The 16,407-nt window shown below is 59.5% G+C and overlaps 1 protein-coding gene across 7 annotated transcripts in view; it reads right to left on the reverse strand.

Moving 5' to 3' along the window:
* Positions 1-16,407, reverse strand: part of RBFOX3 (RNA binding fox-1 homolog 3) — a 434,946-nt gene that overhangs the window by 304,237 nt on the left and 114,302 nt on the right. Inside the window, exon 1 of one of the 7 annotated variants that reach the window (XM_057501766.1) lies at positions 124-481. The exons of the other annotated variants lie outside the window; for them this stretch is intronic. The gene's annotated coding sequence lies outside the window, so the exon portion shown is untranslated. Of the gene's footprint in view, positions 1-123; positions 482-16,407 lie in introns of those variants that run through there. 7 annotated transcript variants of the gene reach the window in all.

Below are 16,407 nucleotides of genomic sequence, written 5' to 3' on the forward strand. Positions count from 1 at the left end.
GGGCAGCGTGTGTGGTGCAGAGGACCTGAGCACTCTGACGGTGAGATGGACGGTGGTGGTGATCTGCACCACTAAGTCCAGCGAGTCCTTCCTGAACATGAAGAGAGACGCCGAATGCCGTACCTGCGAGGGTCACTGAATCCGGACAACCGAGGGAGACTCTAACATCATCCCCATTTAATGACTGAGAACAAGACTGGGTGAAGGCCGCCCACTGGGAGGAGGCACAGGGTGACTCAGTCCCGGACACCCTGGTCTCGTGCCTACGGCAGACTTTCTTCAGTTCCTGGGCTACGGATGAAGATAACTGAGCAAGCAGCTACTCAAAGAGGAAAAGAGAGACCCGGACGTGGAGCCCGGAGCTCCTGCTCAGCGAGTGTGAGCATCACGCATGGAGGCTGCCGCCTTCTGCAGAGCAGAGCAGGGGCAGGGAGGAAGACGCGGCGGGAGGAGGTCAGGAGGTGGGAGGGACCCAGGGATGCCCGTTGCCTGCCCGGTGGGTCACAGGACCTTCTGAGGACGTGGAGGAGGCGCAGGACTCGGAACTGTCATCTGGCGCCTGTGGTCACTGAATCACGAATCGCGGGGATGTTCAAGGAGCCGCTGCGTGGCCATCTGTCACAGGGAGCTGGGAAGCAGGTACCTGCTGGGCGGGAAGCTGGCCTGGGTGACCGCCACATCCTGGCCCGTCCCTGGGTTCCAAGGGTTGGCAAACTTCTCAAGCAGGGAGCCAGTTGGCCCCCCCACCCCGGGTGTGTCCCCCCACTCCTGCAGAGCATGCCGATATCCCTGACTTTCCCTCAGCACCTCAACAGTGGCCTCTGGTCCCACCTTCTCGCTCCAAATCTCCACATCCAGGCACTGCCTGCTCACTGGAAACACCTGGGGCACCTTGAAAACCACCCATGCCTGGGTCGGCCTGAGACCACCCGATGCAGAATCCTGAGGAGCAGGCAGTGGTATTTCTAAAAGCATCCGGGCTGAGTCCCAGGTGAGGCCTAAGTGTGCAATCAGCCGCCACACCTCACAGGGCCTTGTCCCCGCCACGTGGTCAGCAGGAGGCCAGCGGCCAGCCTCTTCCTCTCCTCCAGGCCCTCCCAGACCACTTCAGCCAGAATCCCGGGTCAGGGCCAAGGCGGCAGGGGGCTCCAGGCAGTGTGGGGAGGGTCCTGGTCAGAGGCAGGAGTCTGGGTCCCAGTCTGTGCTTCCACTGACCCAGGGACCCTGGACTGACCACTCCATTCCTCTCTGAGCCTCAGTCTCCCCAGTTGCCAGAATAGGCCCTCTACTGCCTAATTAGCAAAGCCCCTCCCCATCATACTACTGGATACAAAAACCTGGAAAAAGGAGGAATTTTCCAGATGTCTTCTAAAAAGCATGTATTACTTTTATAATTAGAGAAAAACTTACGACAGGAATAAATGAAGGAGTGTCCCCAAGTGGTGGCCCGAATGGCCCCCCATGGTTCAGGGAACAGCCAGCAGTCAGCCTTGCTGGTCAGCAATGGACACAGCAGCAGAAGTGCCCGGTGTGGACAGAACCACAGACAAGCCACTGAGCTTGCCCCACGGGCAGCATGACCATGGCCATACCACAGGCAGACTGGGCGGTCCTCCCCACTGGCACCCCCCCCACGGGGAGACTCAGCCCCAACCCCGGGGGGCCCCAGCCTGCCTAGCCCCCACCCTCGCTCTCCGTGGCAGCCCACCTGACCCACTGCCTGGCATTGCAGTCATACGGGACACGTGGGAGGGGGCATGGTATACAGCCGCTGCTGGCAGCTGGCCACCCCACCCTCTATGACAAGCTCGTTTCTATGCACCATCCATCCTGCCAAATCCCATGACCTTGGCATTTGGGGGCCACCGGAGAAGGACACCGTGCGTGCACAGCCCTCCATCCAACGCATCAATTAACATTCCCCATGCAAAGTTGGGGCTGTAATTACAGCAAGTGATTAACAGGCCGAGGTAGCCTGTCTCAGAGGGAACAGATTAACAGCCGAGGTTGGGAGTGCCTGCATTCACCTCGGAACCACCGGTGCGTCTTAAACAGGGGCCCGGCGCCCCAGTAGCTAGTGATTAATGGAGGGGCCGAGACTGGGGACGTTTCCCTGGCACCCGTCACCGAGCTATTTCCTCTTGGCGGTCACTGTGCTGGCCAGGCGTGCGGGAAGGGAGGGAGGCCAGGACTTGAGGCAGAGCAGCTGAGAGCCCAGGGGAGGGGCCGGCCTCACTCCCCCTGCCAGGCCAAGTGGACCCGTGGGCATCAGTTGCCCATGGAGAGGGAGAGGCAGAGGAAGGCCCAGTGCATATGGGCACATGCACCAGGAGCCGAGAGACTAAACCCCTTCAGCGAACCGGGTGGCATCTGTGCTCCCCTCGCCACCCCACCCAGGCCACACTTGGGCCGCTGGCAGGAGAGACTGCTGCCAGGCCTTTTGCCATCCAAGCAAGGGTTCAAGGTCAAGCGGAACACCTGCTCGGGTGGCAGAGGGAGCAGAGGAGCCTGGGCTGAGGGCACCCCCCGAGGATGCAGGGGAAAGGGGCCCCCGGAGAATGCAGTGTGTGCAGGCACATGGGTGTTCCGACACCCATGCAATGAACTGGCACATGCGTGTGCTGTGGGCTGACTCACAGTGCAACAGGTCACCTATCCATTCAGATGTTAAGACACCTCACGACGGGTGCGGGGACACAAAGAGAATTTAGGGGCAAAGCCCTGCCCAGGAGGCCCTCGGCCTCACAAAGGAGGATGGTCACAGAAACTAGAAAAATGCTCGGGGGCTGCAGGGCAACGCGTGCACAGGAAGGCCCACGGAGCCACCAGGTTTGCCCTTGTGGCCTGGGGAGGGGCAGGAAGGGCACGATAGAAGAGGTGAAGGCAGCTGGGGTTTGCCTGTCAGGCAACTGTGCCATCTTTGCGGGCACCACTGCCAAGGTCAGGCAGCGCATACCTTGACACACGTCACCCTCAGACAGAGCTGCCGTGGCCATGCTCCATCTCCGTGGACCCAGTCCTCACATGAAATGGCAGAGCAGGGTGGGTGGGCGAGGGGCGGGCCTCGGGACCAGGCCGCCTGAGTTCATATCCCAGTGCCGCCCCTTACCCGCTGTGTGGCCTCAGAGGAGGTCACGTGATCTGAGCTTGTTTCCCCACTGTCCATGGGGATAACGGGGCTCCCACTTGTAGAAAGAACACAGCCCACAAGCCAGGCCCTTCACAAGCCTCCCAGGGGCCAGCACCCAGAGCGTTCCTCCCATGGGCGTGTTTCCTCCGTGTCCCAGGCACACGCCAGAGGGCCTCTGTGGCTGGTGCGTCCTCACCTGCTAACCAGGCCACCCATTCTAACCAACATGCCTGCCAACCCTGTGGCACTGTGATTGGTCCACGGGAGGGTCTGTGACCCCACCCAGACCAGTCAGCATCCCCCCTGGTAGTGTTACTTACTGAGGGGTGGGAGAGGCCCTCCACCGCCTGGAGTCCCTGAAGTGGACGGAGACCTTCCGAGGACACGCGCCCTCCACCTCCCACCTGAACTGGGCAAGGGAAGCCCTCAGCAACCGTCAGGACGTGGCCAACACACTGGGCCCTGGTCACCTCACTGAGTCCCCACAGCCAGGTGCCCTGAGGCCAGGTTCACCCACCTTCCCAACAGCACAAGCTATCAGAGGCGGGCGTCTGAAATGGACAGCATGCACGCAAAGCACCCAGATGGCCTCTCGCTGTGCCGGGCACTGCTCTCACCAGCGTGCACCTGTCAGGTCACTGAGCCCGCACATGGGCCCCGAGGGAGGGCCCAGACCAGGCAGCCCCGTTTGCCCAGCCCGCACATAGTACTGGTGCTCAGGGTCACCAGCTCCACACCCCACCTCTTCCTCCCAGAAACCCAACTCTCATTGAGATACTCGCTCAGAACCTAAGCCAAGGTCTCCTCCGCTGACCAGTCCTGAGCCCAGGGTGCTGTGCACCCACAGCCAAGAATACTTTCCGGGACAAGAGTGAGTGAGCTCTGGCCAGCCAGGAGGGTCAGCTGCTGTCGCAGCATCCCCTGGGCACGACAGACATTCAACACGACAAATGAAGAAAAATGGACTATTTCCATTGCCTGAAATACTCCAATTCCCACAGGGTTGAAGACACAAAAGAAAGGACAGGCACTGAATTGAGGAGAAGCCCAGTCTCCAACCAGGCCATCCCTCCGCCAGCATCCTCCCCTCCCCCGAGTCCCCATTCCCTCGCCACAGGCTCTGGACCCCTCCAAACGCATTCTCAAAAGACAGGCTGGAACAACCCAGGTGTCCGTCACCTGCAAGAAGACACGCGGACTGCGCTCTAGCCACACAACAGAATAGCACTCAGCCTTCAAAAGGAGGGTGCACTGGAGGACACGATGCTCCGTGAACGCAAACAGCCACCGAGGGACAAAGGCTGCACGACTCCACTCCTGTGAGGTCCCCAGAGAAGTCGGATCCACAGCAGACAGTCGGGTGGTGGGTGCGGGGGCTGGGGCTGGGGTTTGTGTTTACTGGGGACAGACTTTCAGTTTCAGGGAAGATGAAATAGCTGTGGATGGGGACGGTGGGGCTGCACAGTAGTAAGAATGAGCTTAATGCCACTGCACTGTGCTCTTTAAAATGCCGAAAACGGTGAATTTTATGTCCTGTGTGTTTTACCACAGTAAACCACAGAAAAGAAAGAAAGAAAATGCTCTGGACTCGGGAGGGGAGGGTGGGTGCGGGCGGACCACTCGCACGCACGGACTGCCGTCCACACCTCTCTACTAACCGCTTTCCCAAGAGGGGCAGGGAGTGCCCTCCGACCCCGAGGAGGGGGGTTGGCAAAGCCCATGGTGTCAGGCGCTGGGGGTGGCTCACTTCGGTGACTCAACAGCCAATCGGGAAATGTCCACCTCTGAGGACACATATCCATCCTCTGTCCTTCTCACCAGCCACTCCAGGAAGCTCTGCGGTCCTTGACTCAACCTCGCTCCTGCAGAGAGCGGGCAGTCCCGCAAGCAGCTGGCCCAGGTCTGACTGGGAACCCATCCTGGTGCCCAAGGGCAGCGGAGGCACCCGAGGAGCCCCCGGAAATGACAAGGAGAGAAGACCACTGGGTGTGACTGCAGTGTCCACAGTCAGACCACTCGGCTGCGGCTTAGTTCTCTCCTTTCCCTCCTTCTCCCCAAGACGGCAAAATAAATGATCCTGTGAAGTCAGCAGAGGTTGAGCTATGGAAACAATTAAACAGAAATTAAATCTAATTCATTTATACTCGGAGCACAAAGTGGATCGTGCCGGTTTCTCCTCTCCCCCGTCTTCCTGCCTTGGTGTTAGAGAGGCTATTACAGGGAATTAATCACGAGGCCGCGCGATGACAGTGATCTGTCACTCAGGAAAGCGCACCTGCGGACTATATAAAATCTTTTAGGGCCACTGGAAAACTTAGAGGTGATGCTGTCTGGGAGAAGGGAGAGGCCAGGGAAAGGGGCGCCTAGCCCAGGTCGCGTGACGGCGGCCAGGGACCCGCTTCCTCCGTCCGACGGGGTCATCGATCGGGAAGAGGAGTCCTTCGATCCCCCAGGCTTGCCCAGGCATCTCGGCCGCGAGGCTCACGCCCAGGCAGGGAGGGCATGACAAGCACCCCCAAAGGCCAGTGGGCCTGGACCTGGTGGTCTGTGGGGAATATGCTTGATTTTTGCTGTTTTCCCCCAATAGCCAAAGGGAAGGCCTGGGAGGAAAAGCCTCCGGAGGGATGACCTACAAGAATCAGAATGGCCTCAGTCTCCCCATCTGCTCCCCACCTGGGTGACCCCACCTGCCCTGCCTCCCCTCCTGGAACCACCTGAGGATCCAACCAGCAAATGATGGAGAAAGTGCCCCGGAAGCCGGGCTGGCGCCGGGCCCATGGGGGCTGTGCTCCTCGTTTCCTGCTTCAAGAGAAATAATTTGGAAAATTGTTTTCCCAACAGGTGGAGGGTCCAGACAGCACAAAGGGAGCATTTCCTCCAAACAATGTGTGTCCCTGGGCCACCGGAGCAGAGAGCAGACGCGTGGGGAGGGAGAGGCTGGGCTCAGGAGAGGCGCTCTCAGGATGTGCCAGGAAGGGCTGGACGGCCCGGGACCCCAACGGCCTGGGGCCCCAGCCTCTGAAGCAAAGGCCCCAGAGGTAAACCAAGGAGCTGGGGAGCTGCGGGAAGGTGGGGCTCTGAATGTGGCATAAAAGAGAGACAGGAAGGCGACCTCCGTTCCACTCCTCTCCTGAAGGGCGGGCGGCACTCGGCAGATGGGCTGGCCCTGGGAGCCCATGCACCCCACTGCTGCCCCAGGGCCCGCTGCCATGCGCTCAGGCAGGTGCCAGCAGCCGGCCGGAAGGGGAAAGCAGAGCAGGAGAGGTGAGGCAGGTGACCGAAAGGAGAGGCGTGTCGAGCAGTTCCTAAGCCTACTCACCGCAGAGTGGCGCTGACCGCACAGCCCAGCCGCCCAGAGACCAGCCCTTACCCAGCATACACCCAGGAAACACAGGGGAAGGGATGCAGAAGGGCCAGTCCCCCGGGGCTCAGCCCCTTCTCCTGCATCTGGCTGCCACCCCTGCCTGCTGCCCCCACTGCCGAGCCGGGGGGTGGGCCTCTCTCCCCAGAATCGTCTTCCCTCTCACATCCCTGCCCATGCTGTCCTCGGCCTGTGCCGTAAGGGGCTAGCCTTGCCCAGAGCGAGACCCGGCCCTTGGCCCTCCTCCCAGGAGGTCGTCTCTGAGCCCCTGGAAGGTCCTGCCTGGTACGAGTGTGTTTCTCGCCCGGGGACCTTGGGCCAGCTGGATGGTCTGTGCCAATGTGGGATTTTGGGCGGGGCCCTGGGCCACATGGTATCAGCTTGCCCTCTGGGGGGGCTGCACACTAAGGTCGGCCATGTGGTCAGTCACGCCTGGGACCAGTGGAGACCCTGGACACCAAGGCCCAGGTGAGCACCCCTGGCTGGCGTGCCCCTTGCGTGTTGCCTGCCGGGAGGAGGGGGCGCCTGGCAGCTCACACCTGGTCTCTCCTGCCCTCAGCCCACGTGCTCTCCCACGGCTGGGGTCCTTTTCCATAACAGGCTGTCCTCATGTGCCGAGTCCCTGCTACGGGTCACGGGCCCTGAGGGTGGCCTCGGGGACCCCGGGACTACAGCGGTCCACAAGGCACAGTAGAAGCCATCGGCCCTAAGTCTCTCCTATGCAACTGAGGAAGACAAGAGCAGAGCTCAGGAAGCTTCCCAGGGTTGTGTGGACCAGGGCCCCTCCCCAGGGCAGGCCCCACCCCTCCCAGCCTCCCTTCTCACCTCCTCCCCTGGGAAAGGGGCTCCCCGACCCACCCACGTGTCAACAGGCATGACAAGCAGGCTGTGCCCCGGGCAGACGGTGTGAAGGCGGGTGCTGAGGCAGCCCCCATGAGCCGGAGCCTGGGGGCAGCAGGGAGGCCGCCAAGGCTGTCCATCTGCAGGGACGTCCATCTGCAGGGACGGCCGTGGGGACGGGAGCGGCCTCGCCATGGAGAACACGCTCTGCCTGCCTGGGGCACGTGGAGGAGCCGACGTGCTGATTAAAGCCCCAGCACAGGCTCTGTGCTGCCCTCCCCACCCCAGAAGCCAGCGCAGCAGCTAGCTGCCCTCTGCCCAGCCTCAGGCACACGGAGGGACCAAGATGGATTAAGGTCCTCTGCCATTTGAGCTTGGCATCTGGGCCGGGGGCAGCCAGCGCCTCGCCGTGAAGAGGCCAGCACCTGCCGCTCGGGCTCAGCAGGCCAGCCATGAGGGTGGGATCAGTGCTCAGCCCCTCCCCAAGGCTGCAGGGAAATGGCAGGGCAGGGCCTCTTCCAGAAAAGGCTCCTACTTGAAGAGTCACCCTGTGTGGATGGGGGTCCCCACAAGGACCAGCCCCATGAGCTGCAGGCCTCAGACCAAAATGACCCCATGAGGCCCTCGTTCAAATTTCAAGACAGCGACAGTGAGCGTTAGATCAAGTACAAGCCCTCTGAGCAGAGGTCCCTCTAGCTCTGCAGGTGGTCATCAGGGAAACCTCGGGACACAGAGAAGGGTGGTACTCAGCTTGGGCCCCCAAACCAGGGACAGCCAGGGACTGGCTGCTCTCCCAGCCCACCTGCCCCTCACACATGCACACCCGGACACAGACACACGCGGACGCCCGCACAGACAGGCAGCGTGGGCACTCAGAGCCCCTGCTTTGACAGCTGGGAAGCACTGCGCCCAGGTGACACTTGGCTGAAATGACAGAACAGCTGGCATCAGGGAGGGGCTGCCCTGGGCAGAGCCCAGGGGACAATTCTCCAGAAAGTAGGCAAGCAGTCAGCTCCGCCCCACTGCCCAGAACAGGAGAGCCCGGGAGGTGGGAGGTGCCAGGGGACTAGCTAGTCTGACTCCCCCCAGCAGCCAGGGGGCCCGCCAGCCTCCCCCCAGCTGGGAAACCAGTGGGCTGGACGGAGCACCTTGGCCAGGCCACCTGCCTGCCCGCCCCGGCGGGAGGGGAGACCTCACAGCCAGGCAGCGTGCCCCGGTCCGGAGCCAGGCGCAGGACAGGACTCACTCTCTTGCTTCCCAAGACACTAGGGAGGGCTCACAGCCAGCCGGTGACACGGCTGGGGAGTGACTGGGCTGGGCAGGGCCTTCCAAACCTGAGACCCCGGCCCCCGTGGGCCACCACGTGCAAACAGTGCACACTAGCCTCCCGTGGCAGAAACTTAAAAACCAGCTACCGGAGGTTTTCTTCTCTCTGATCTTTGGTATTTTTCCATTTTTCTATAGTAAGCCTGTACCAAGGTCATAATAGGAAAAAATCCTATGAAAGTAGGGACCTTATTTTTCACACAAGTACACTGAAAGGGACAGGGATAAAAGCGCTGAGTCAGGGCCAGGATGGGAACAGACAGGACGAGGGGAACTCGGAGACTCCAGGCCGGAGGGGCCGGGCTCCAGCCCAGGGTCCGTTATCAGAATCCGCGAGCCCTGAGCAGATCATTTCCCCTCTCTGCCTCAGCTGTCCGGACTGGGAAACAGGCGGACGCTAGCCTCTCCCTCCTGGGGCAGAGGAGCAGGTGGTTGGGTAAAGGAAGATGGGAGGGGCAGCTCGGGGCTGGGCTGTGGTTCCCCTACAGCCAAAGGGAGGGAGTGAAGCACAGGGAGGAGAGACGCATATTCAAAAGGCAGCCCAGGGCAGCTGGCACACCTGCGCTCTACTTCCCCGGCTCCTCCCTCCCTGTGCCCCGCAGGGTGGCCAAGCCCTGACGATGCCAGTCCCCAGGGAGCAGTCTGCTCCCCTCACCCAGGATTTTACCTCCCCTTCCCCACTCGTGACCCCCGGGGACCCGGGCCAGGATTCCAGCACCCCTCCTGCCACCACCTGCCCCCAGCACTGGACTGGGCTGGGCCCGTTTTTGACAGACAGCGAAGGCAGAGAACATAGTCCCGCTCTCAGCAGCTTTCTCAGCCCCCGTCTAATACGGGGTTACTTTTTTAAAGAAAGCTGAATTTCCTTTTCCAAGTAGAAAGAACTCACGTTATTTTTCTCTTAAAAATATTTGCACACCAATTAAAAAATAAAGAACATAAAAGAACATTACTCTGAGTGCAAGAAGCCAGTCACAAAAGACCACTTATTCCACTTGTATGAGACGTCCAGAGCAGATAGGTCTCGAGGGACAGAAAGTGGACTAGCGGCCGCCAGGGGCATGGGGTGGGGGGACCAGCAGGTGACAGGTGAAGGTGCAGGTTTCCTCCGGGGCAATGCCGTGCTCTAACCCAGACTGAGGACATGGCTGCTCAACTGAATAGACTCAAAACCACTGACTGGTGCCCTTTAATGGGTGGATTGCATGGCATGTGAATTATATCTCATTAAAGCTTATTAGCCAAAAAAATGTTTAAAGATAGATAACCAAACTAATGGTACATAGCAGGTGCCCACGGCTGCTGTGGGTGCCGACCTGCCTCTGTTCCCACGACTTGCTGCCTGTCTCCCACTCTGCGCTCTGCCACACAACCCCCAGCAGGTCAGCAGTCATGCTGGCCTCTGTGCAGCCGACCTGACCCACCCCGATGCACATGCCCTCACCCTCCTCCGAGAGCCTCCTGATCTTCTCTCAGGGCCAGCCATACCCTCCACCCTCCAGAAAGAAGCCCGAAACGGGGTTGGGGGCTCTCCCTGGGGTGCCAGCAGCCCCTGTCCTCACCCTGCCAAGCTCTGGTCACTGGTACTAGGACTCTGACTTAGCTGACCTTGTCCCCATTACTCGGCAGGCCCTTTGGGCAGGGGCCACTGGGCACAGCATGGCCTGTCCCAGCCTCACGGGGCCTGGACTGGAGCAGCCGCTCAGACAGAAACTGCTGGATGAGTGGAGAACCACATGGTTCCTCCATCACCAACCTGTGTTTCCAGTTGTTGGGAATCTGTTTTACATCACCTGGCTTTAATTTGGCATCATTTCACTAGATTATTCTGTGTAAATGCATCATCAGAGTATTTGTCATTCTCGATGATGACGTAGCATCAGAGTTTGTTCGAGTCCCAGGATCCCCACCGTCAGCACAGGCACAGGCATCGTCACACCAGTGAGCCTGAGCGTCTTCTGCACTTGCTGGGCTCCACGTTCCTGAAGTGGCCTTACAGGATGGATGAGCATTATCCATTTTATGACTCATTATGTACAGGCTGAGTCCCCTATAGAAAGAGCACCTTGGGCAATGACTGTTCCTATACAGTCCTGCTGGGACTGAACAGCTATATATCCTCGGTTTACTTTTTTGCTAATATAAATAGTTGAATTATTTCAGGTAATTAAAAATCCTATATGGTTTCATCTTTAATTGTGTAGACTGACAAACCCCCATTTCCGGTGAAGCAGACGCAGCATTTTTCCATGAAGTTACTGCTCCGAGCCCAGAGAAGGAAGCCCCCCGTGTCAGCACTGCAGGAGCGGCCGACCTCAGCCACGGGGAGGGAGGCCAGGCTCAACCATGCCACGGAGGGAGGCCCAGGAAAGCACCTGGATGTCTGCACCACCCCTAAGTGGGAAAATGGGCTTTTCCCCCACGCCGCTCACCACCCCCCAGGTCTTCGCCTTCAAGGAGTTTGCTCATTGACACCTGCTCTGGAAACGGCTCAGGGGTCAGCCCACGTAGCTGAAGGCATCGATGGGCCCAGGTCCCACGGTCCCCGGAGGCTCTCCCTCCACAAAGCCCTGCCATCGAAGCTACAAGTTCCAGACAGACACGAGGCTGGGAGCCCTGTGGGGCCACCCCTGCTATAGACTGAATGTGTGTGCCCCCAAAATCCACAGGAGATGGCGTTTGGAGGCCCACCCTATGAGATGCTTCTCTGCCATGTGACAACACAGAAAGACATCGGCAAGCCAGGAGGAGCTCTTCTGGCACCCTGACCTAGATCTCAGAACTGCCTGGGACGCACATCGTGTCCACTCGAGTCCATCAGAGAGAAGCAGTCACATGCCCCCAGGAGTGGGGGTGCTGGGGAGGGCAGCCCCTCTGGGCAGCCTCTTTCCAGCAACAACTCGGCACCATGGATGGAGCACAGCCCTCCGGTGGCCACCAGCCGGCTAGGTCAGTGGGCAATGGGCAGCACACAGGGCAGTCTCGTCCATGAAACTAGACTAGGTGCTGAGCCAGAGAGGCTTCCGTCCCAGAGGAGAGGCGACCCCAGGACCACCGTCCATACAAAGGTTTTTGTTACCTTTCCCATGGTATTAAGTCCCAGGGAGGAACACAGGGCGCTGTCTCCCTCATCAACAGGCACTGACAGAGAGTGATGGCAGGATGGTGACCCAGCCAAGGAGGGCCCCCAGCCCCACTATTGAACCAGGTTGTAAAATAGGAAGCATCTGATTGGCAGAGAGCGCAGGCTGGTCAGAGCAGAGGACACCGGGATTGGTGAATGGAAACGCAGCAAAGGTTCTGGCCTGGCTAAACCAGGTCCTGGCGGCTGAACATGAATGGACACTGACTGCCCCAGCACATATAACGTAAAGGGTCACGGCCCAGATGAACCGAGCATGTCTTGTTCTCAGCAGAGGACTTTGTATGGACAGGGTCTCACCGCCCGCCTTCCCCTTACACCTGTGTTAGTGAGCGGACAGGGCAGATGAGGAGGACTGGAACAAGCCCACCATGTGCCCCAGCCCCTCCTGGTCTTAGCACTGCAGCTGGCAGGCCTGAGGGCTGCCAGGGGGGCAGGACACAGAAGGACTCCCGAGACAGGCTCACAGGGTACCTGCCCACCCCACCACTGGTGGTCAGTCCCACAGTCAGGTATCCCGCCCACCACCCCCACATGCATAGAGTCCCCCTTGTCCTCTCCCTGCGGGTGCAACTTTGAACCACCCTTCACTCTCGGCTGCTTCTGCGCACCAACGGCCCCTCCTCTTAGACGCCTGTCTGCACCTGGGGATGCAGAGAGCTCACATCACCTCCTTCCTACCAGGATCTTCAAGCCAGCTTGTTTTTCTTTTCCTTCTTTTTTTCCCCAAATGCCCTTCTGGGGGAGAGAAGAAAAGCCAAGCCTTTTGGAAGCACCCATCTTACCACTGCATATGGAAAAACCATCAGCCCCCAAACCACAACACGAAAGGAGAAGCTGCCAGCAGGCAGCCCTGCACTTGAGCTGGTGGGGCTGTGCTGGGCCACAAGATTTGCTTTCCATTCTCACCCCCACCCCCACCCCCAGCCTGGTCTCTCAGATCTGCTTTTGTGGTTGATCCATGTGCCTCTGTTTTCCAACCAAGGGCTTACGTGTATGCATTTCTACACCCTAGTCCCCCCATGGAGGTTTCTGAGCCATGCAAATGGCACCTTATGCAAATCAAGCGTTCCTCCATCTGCTCCCAATATTCCCCACTTCCCCCTTAATAACCTGTTTCAGGGGATGCGGTACATGCAGCAGATGATACGACTTTATTTTTGTAAACCCAGTTGGTCCTGGAGTGCTGGCAGCCACAATAATAGAGCAGCGTGCCTGTTACTGCCTCCCCGAGAGCCTGCTGTCAGGCAGTACCTCATTCACATAAGCCGGGGGTGGGGGCTCCGAGAAGGAAGGGGATGCAGTGGGGTCCCAGCAGAGATGCTCTCGGGATCCTGCCCCCTTCTTTCTCCCTGCCCAGTGTCTGCCATGGGTTGAATTGCACTCCCCACCAAGAAAGACGTGTTGAAGTCCTAACCTCTGATACCTCCGAATGTGATCTTACCTGGAAACGGGGTCTTTGCAGATGTAATGAAGGTGTTAAGATGAGGTCATATTGGAGTAGGGTGCACATTTAATCCCATATGAAGGGTTCCTTACAAGAAGAGGAGGGGACCCACAGAGACACACAGGGAGAGGCCCTGTGACAGCAGGGGCAGAGGCAGGAGGGATGAAGCCATCAGCCTGGAGACACCAAAGGCTGCCAGCCACCACCGGGAGCAGGGGAGGCAAGAAGGGCGCCTTTCCTGGAGATCTCGGGGGGTGCAGGGCCCTGCCGACACCTCCTGTCACAGTCACTTCCCCCACCGCCCACGGGCTGGTGCCTAAAGCCCCTCCCTCAGGGCCTCCCAGAACCCTCGTTCCACCTGTGACCTCACCGGCGTTGGGGTAACTGGGATGGTGCCTGTTCTCGCCTCCCACTGTGCCCTTGGCCCCTGCCTCGGGGACCCGGGGTCAGTGCTCAAAACACAGCCGGTGGGACGTAGGCAGATGCTCAGAGCAACTGCGAGCAGTAGAGGAGGGGCATGGAAACATCCCCCGCTGTGAGCTCCAGACTGTGTCTTCTCGGACCTCGTTTAGCATCCAGAGGACACTGCTGCCATCAAAGCTCCAAGCATCGAAGCACAGAGCTGGTGAAGGGTACCTAGGACTCCAAGCATGATTTTTCCCTTCTGGGATCCTATAGGTATTTCAAAATAAAAAAAGCTGGGTGGGGGGGACTCATTCCCAGGTACATCACCTGGCCTGCAGGTGGGCTTGGGGCCTGAGTCTGGGAAGCAAAGCCTGACTTCCTGGAAGAGATTAAGAGAGGCATTCTAGCAAGAGAGTTGTCACTTAGAACCTACCTTGGCAAACGCCGGAGAACCAGCTCTAGGACTCACAGGAGAGGGAGGGTGTTGGGGCTCAGGAGTGCCCTGCGGAATGCCCACAAAGGAGGGAGGGAGCTGGAGCAGGCAGCCAGCCAGTGGCTGGTGCAGGAGGTGGCCCATCCCGAAGTGCAGAGGGCGGTGGGCACCAAGGTGGCCCAAGAAAAGGAGGAGAGGGCCTGGTGTAGGGTCAAGGGAGGCAGCTGGCTACAGACCCAGGTTGAGGGCCCAAGTCTGTGCGCAAGGAGGGACTTTGCAAAGAAGCTGGTGAGCCAGACCTGCAGACACCCCCGAGAGGGAGTGCCGGCGCCAGTCAGGGGATGGTCCCAGTAAGGGAGCCAGAAAAGGACAGACAGCCAGAACAGCTCCTGAGGGAGGGAGTCGGGCGTGACAGCTTCCCAGCATCCCTGGAGGCTCTAGAAGAGGTCTGCAAACCCAGCTCACCACTTGTTTTTGTACACCAAGTGTTCCTGGAACGCAGCCGTGCTCAGCCATCCATGTGCTCCCTTTGGTGGCTTTCGTGCTGACCACCGAGTTGAGTCATTGCAATAGTGACTTTCTGGCCCCAAGACATGAGCACCTGGCCCTTGACAGAATGAGTTTGCGGAGCCCTGCTCTGTACAGCTCATCTCTGTGGAAGTTAGTTTGAACAGACACAAAGCCTGGGTGGGGGGATCTTTCAGTGGAATGCGGGGACACTGAGTGGCCCCCCAGGGAGAGGAGGGACCAGCCAGCAGTGTTGTCCTTACCTGCACCAGAGGACAGCCTCAAAGACCATGTGCAGGCACTCAGTGAACTGTGAGGAGGCCAGGAGAGGGTGGGGCACTGCCAGTTAACTGGACTTAAGGCTCTATTTTCAGAGGAGGGACTGTGCCATGGGGAAGTAGAATGTTCCTGGTGTGACTCAGGACAGGAAGCCCAAACTAAGAGAATATCAGAATAAAGATAAAAAATTCCAAGTGGCCAGAACATAGTTAAGGCAAAATCAATGGTAGGGAGAAACTCACACCTACAATTGATTGTCCAGCTGGCTAACAGGAGTGACTAGCCAACAGCCAGCGGGGGACCTTGCTCCTAGGGCCTCTTGGCCCTGGGCGGGGGTCCCGTGGTCCCACCCACTGAGCCCTCCTGGATCCATTGTCCTGCTCACAGCCCTCTGACTGCAAGGGTCCAGCATCCCGGCCTGGCACACCTCTGCCCTCAGACCCGGCCTGACCACGCCAGCAGCGCCTTCCAGCCATCAGGCATTGAGATGGGCCATTGTTCTGCTGCTGTGTTTCAGATGTGGGGGGAGGTGACAACCCACAATGCCTCAGCGTTCTGTGAGCGAACACCGGCACTCCCCACCCGACCCGGCAGGTGTCCAGCCCCAGGCCGGTCTGAGGTGCATATGGCCTGGAGCACCCCGGGGCCTGCCCTGCCCCGTCTTCATGTCTTAGCCTGGTGCCCGGCAATTGCTCACCTGGGGCTGGGTTGCCGGTATTTTATTTTGAGGTTGTGATGGAATCCATCTGTGAAATTCTGCACCAAGAGGCAAGCCAGCCTCGCAAGCCAGAGCAGGGGGGCCAGGGTGGGCAGCGGTCTGTCCCAGCGTCCGCTGATTCACTGCTTCACGTAATCACTGCATGCTGGTCCCACCCTCGGGCTGTGCATGGCAGGGCTCGGGGAGCCGCAGCAAAGCCCAGAAGGACCGTTATCACGGAACAGTGTGGCGTGCTGGTGCGGTGCGTACACAGTGCAGAGGACGCACGGAGGCTAGGGCTGCACTCCAAGGGCGTTTGCACTTTAAAAAGGGGTCATGGGGCATTGGCCGTGCAGTCCCGGGGCTCCACCACACCCAGGCCTTCACGGCTGCTTGCAGAGAGTGAAAAAAGAACCAGCAGTGTCCTTCCTGGCAGACGCGGCTCGGAGAAGGGGGCTCCTGCTGCAAGCCCTACCCTTCTCTGGGGGCCTCTGCTCGCTGCCCGCCCCGGGGCCCCAGGTGGGCCAGGAGGCTGCGCACACGCGCAGTAGAGAGGCGCAGGCAGGCAGGTGGGCTTGGAGGCTGGCGGCTGCCAGGCTCTCCCAGCTTCAATATTCTTGTCATCTAAGGCAGCTTCGCTTTTAAGCAACCAGTGAAGGACAAGCGCCCTGTAAATTTAGAACGCGTGATGGCTGCCTGCTTTTGGTATTCATCTCAGCGCACGGGTTGGGGGGGAGGCGGCCGGCCGGCCGCGCCATCACCGGGCGGACCGCGTGGGCGCTTGCAGAACGGAACGCGGGTCCCAAAAGTAAAAGGCAGCGGGTCCTCTGAGGCTGGATC

This window comes from Manis pentadactyla, chromosome 4, assembly GCF_030020395.1.
Source record: "Manis pentadactyla isolate mManPen7 chromosome 4, mManPen7.hap1, whole genome shotgun sequence".
Classification (NCBI taxonomy): domain Eukaryota; kingdom Metazoa; phylum Chordata; class Mammalia; order Pholidota; family Manidae; genus Manis; species Manis pentadactyla.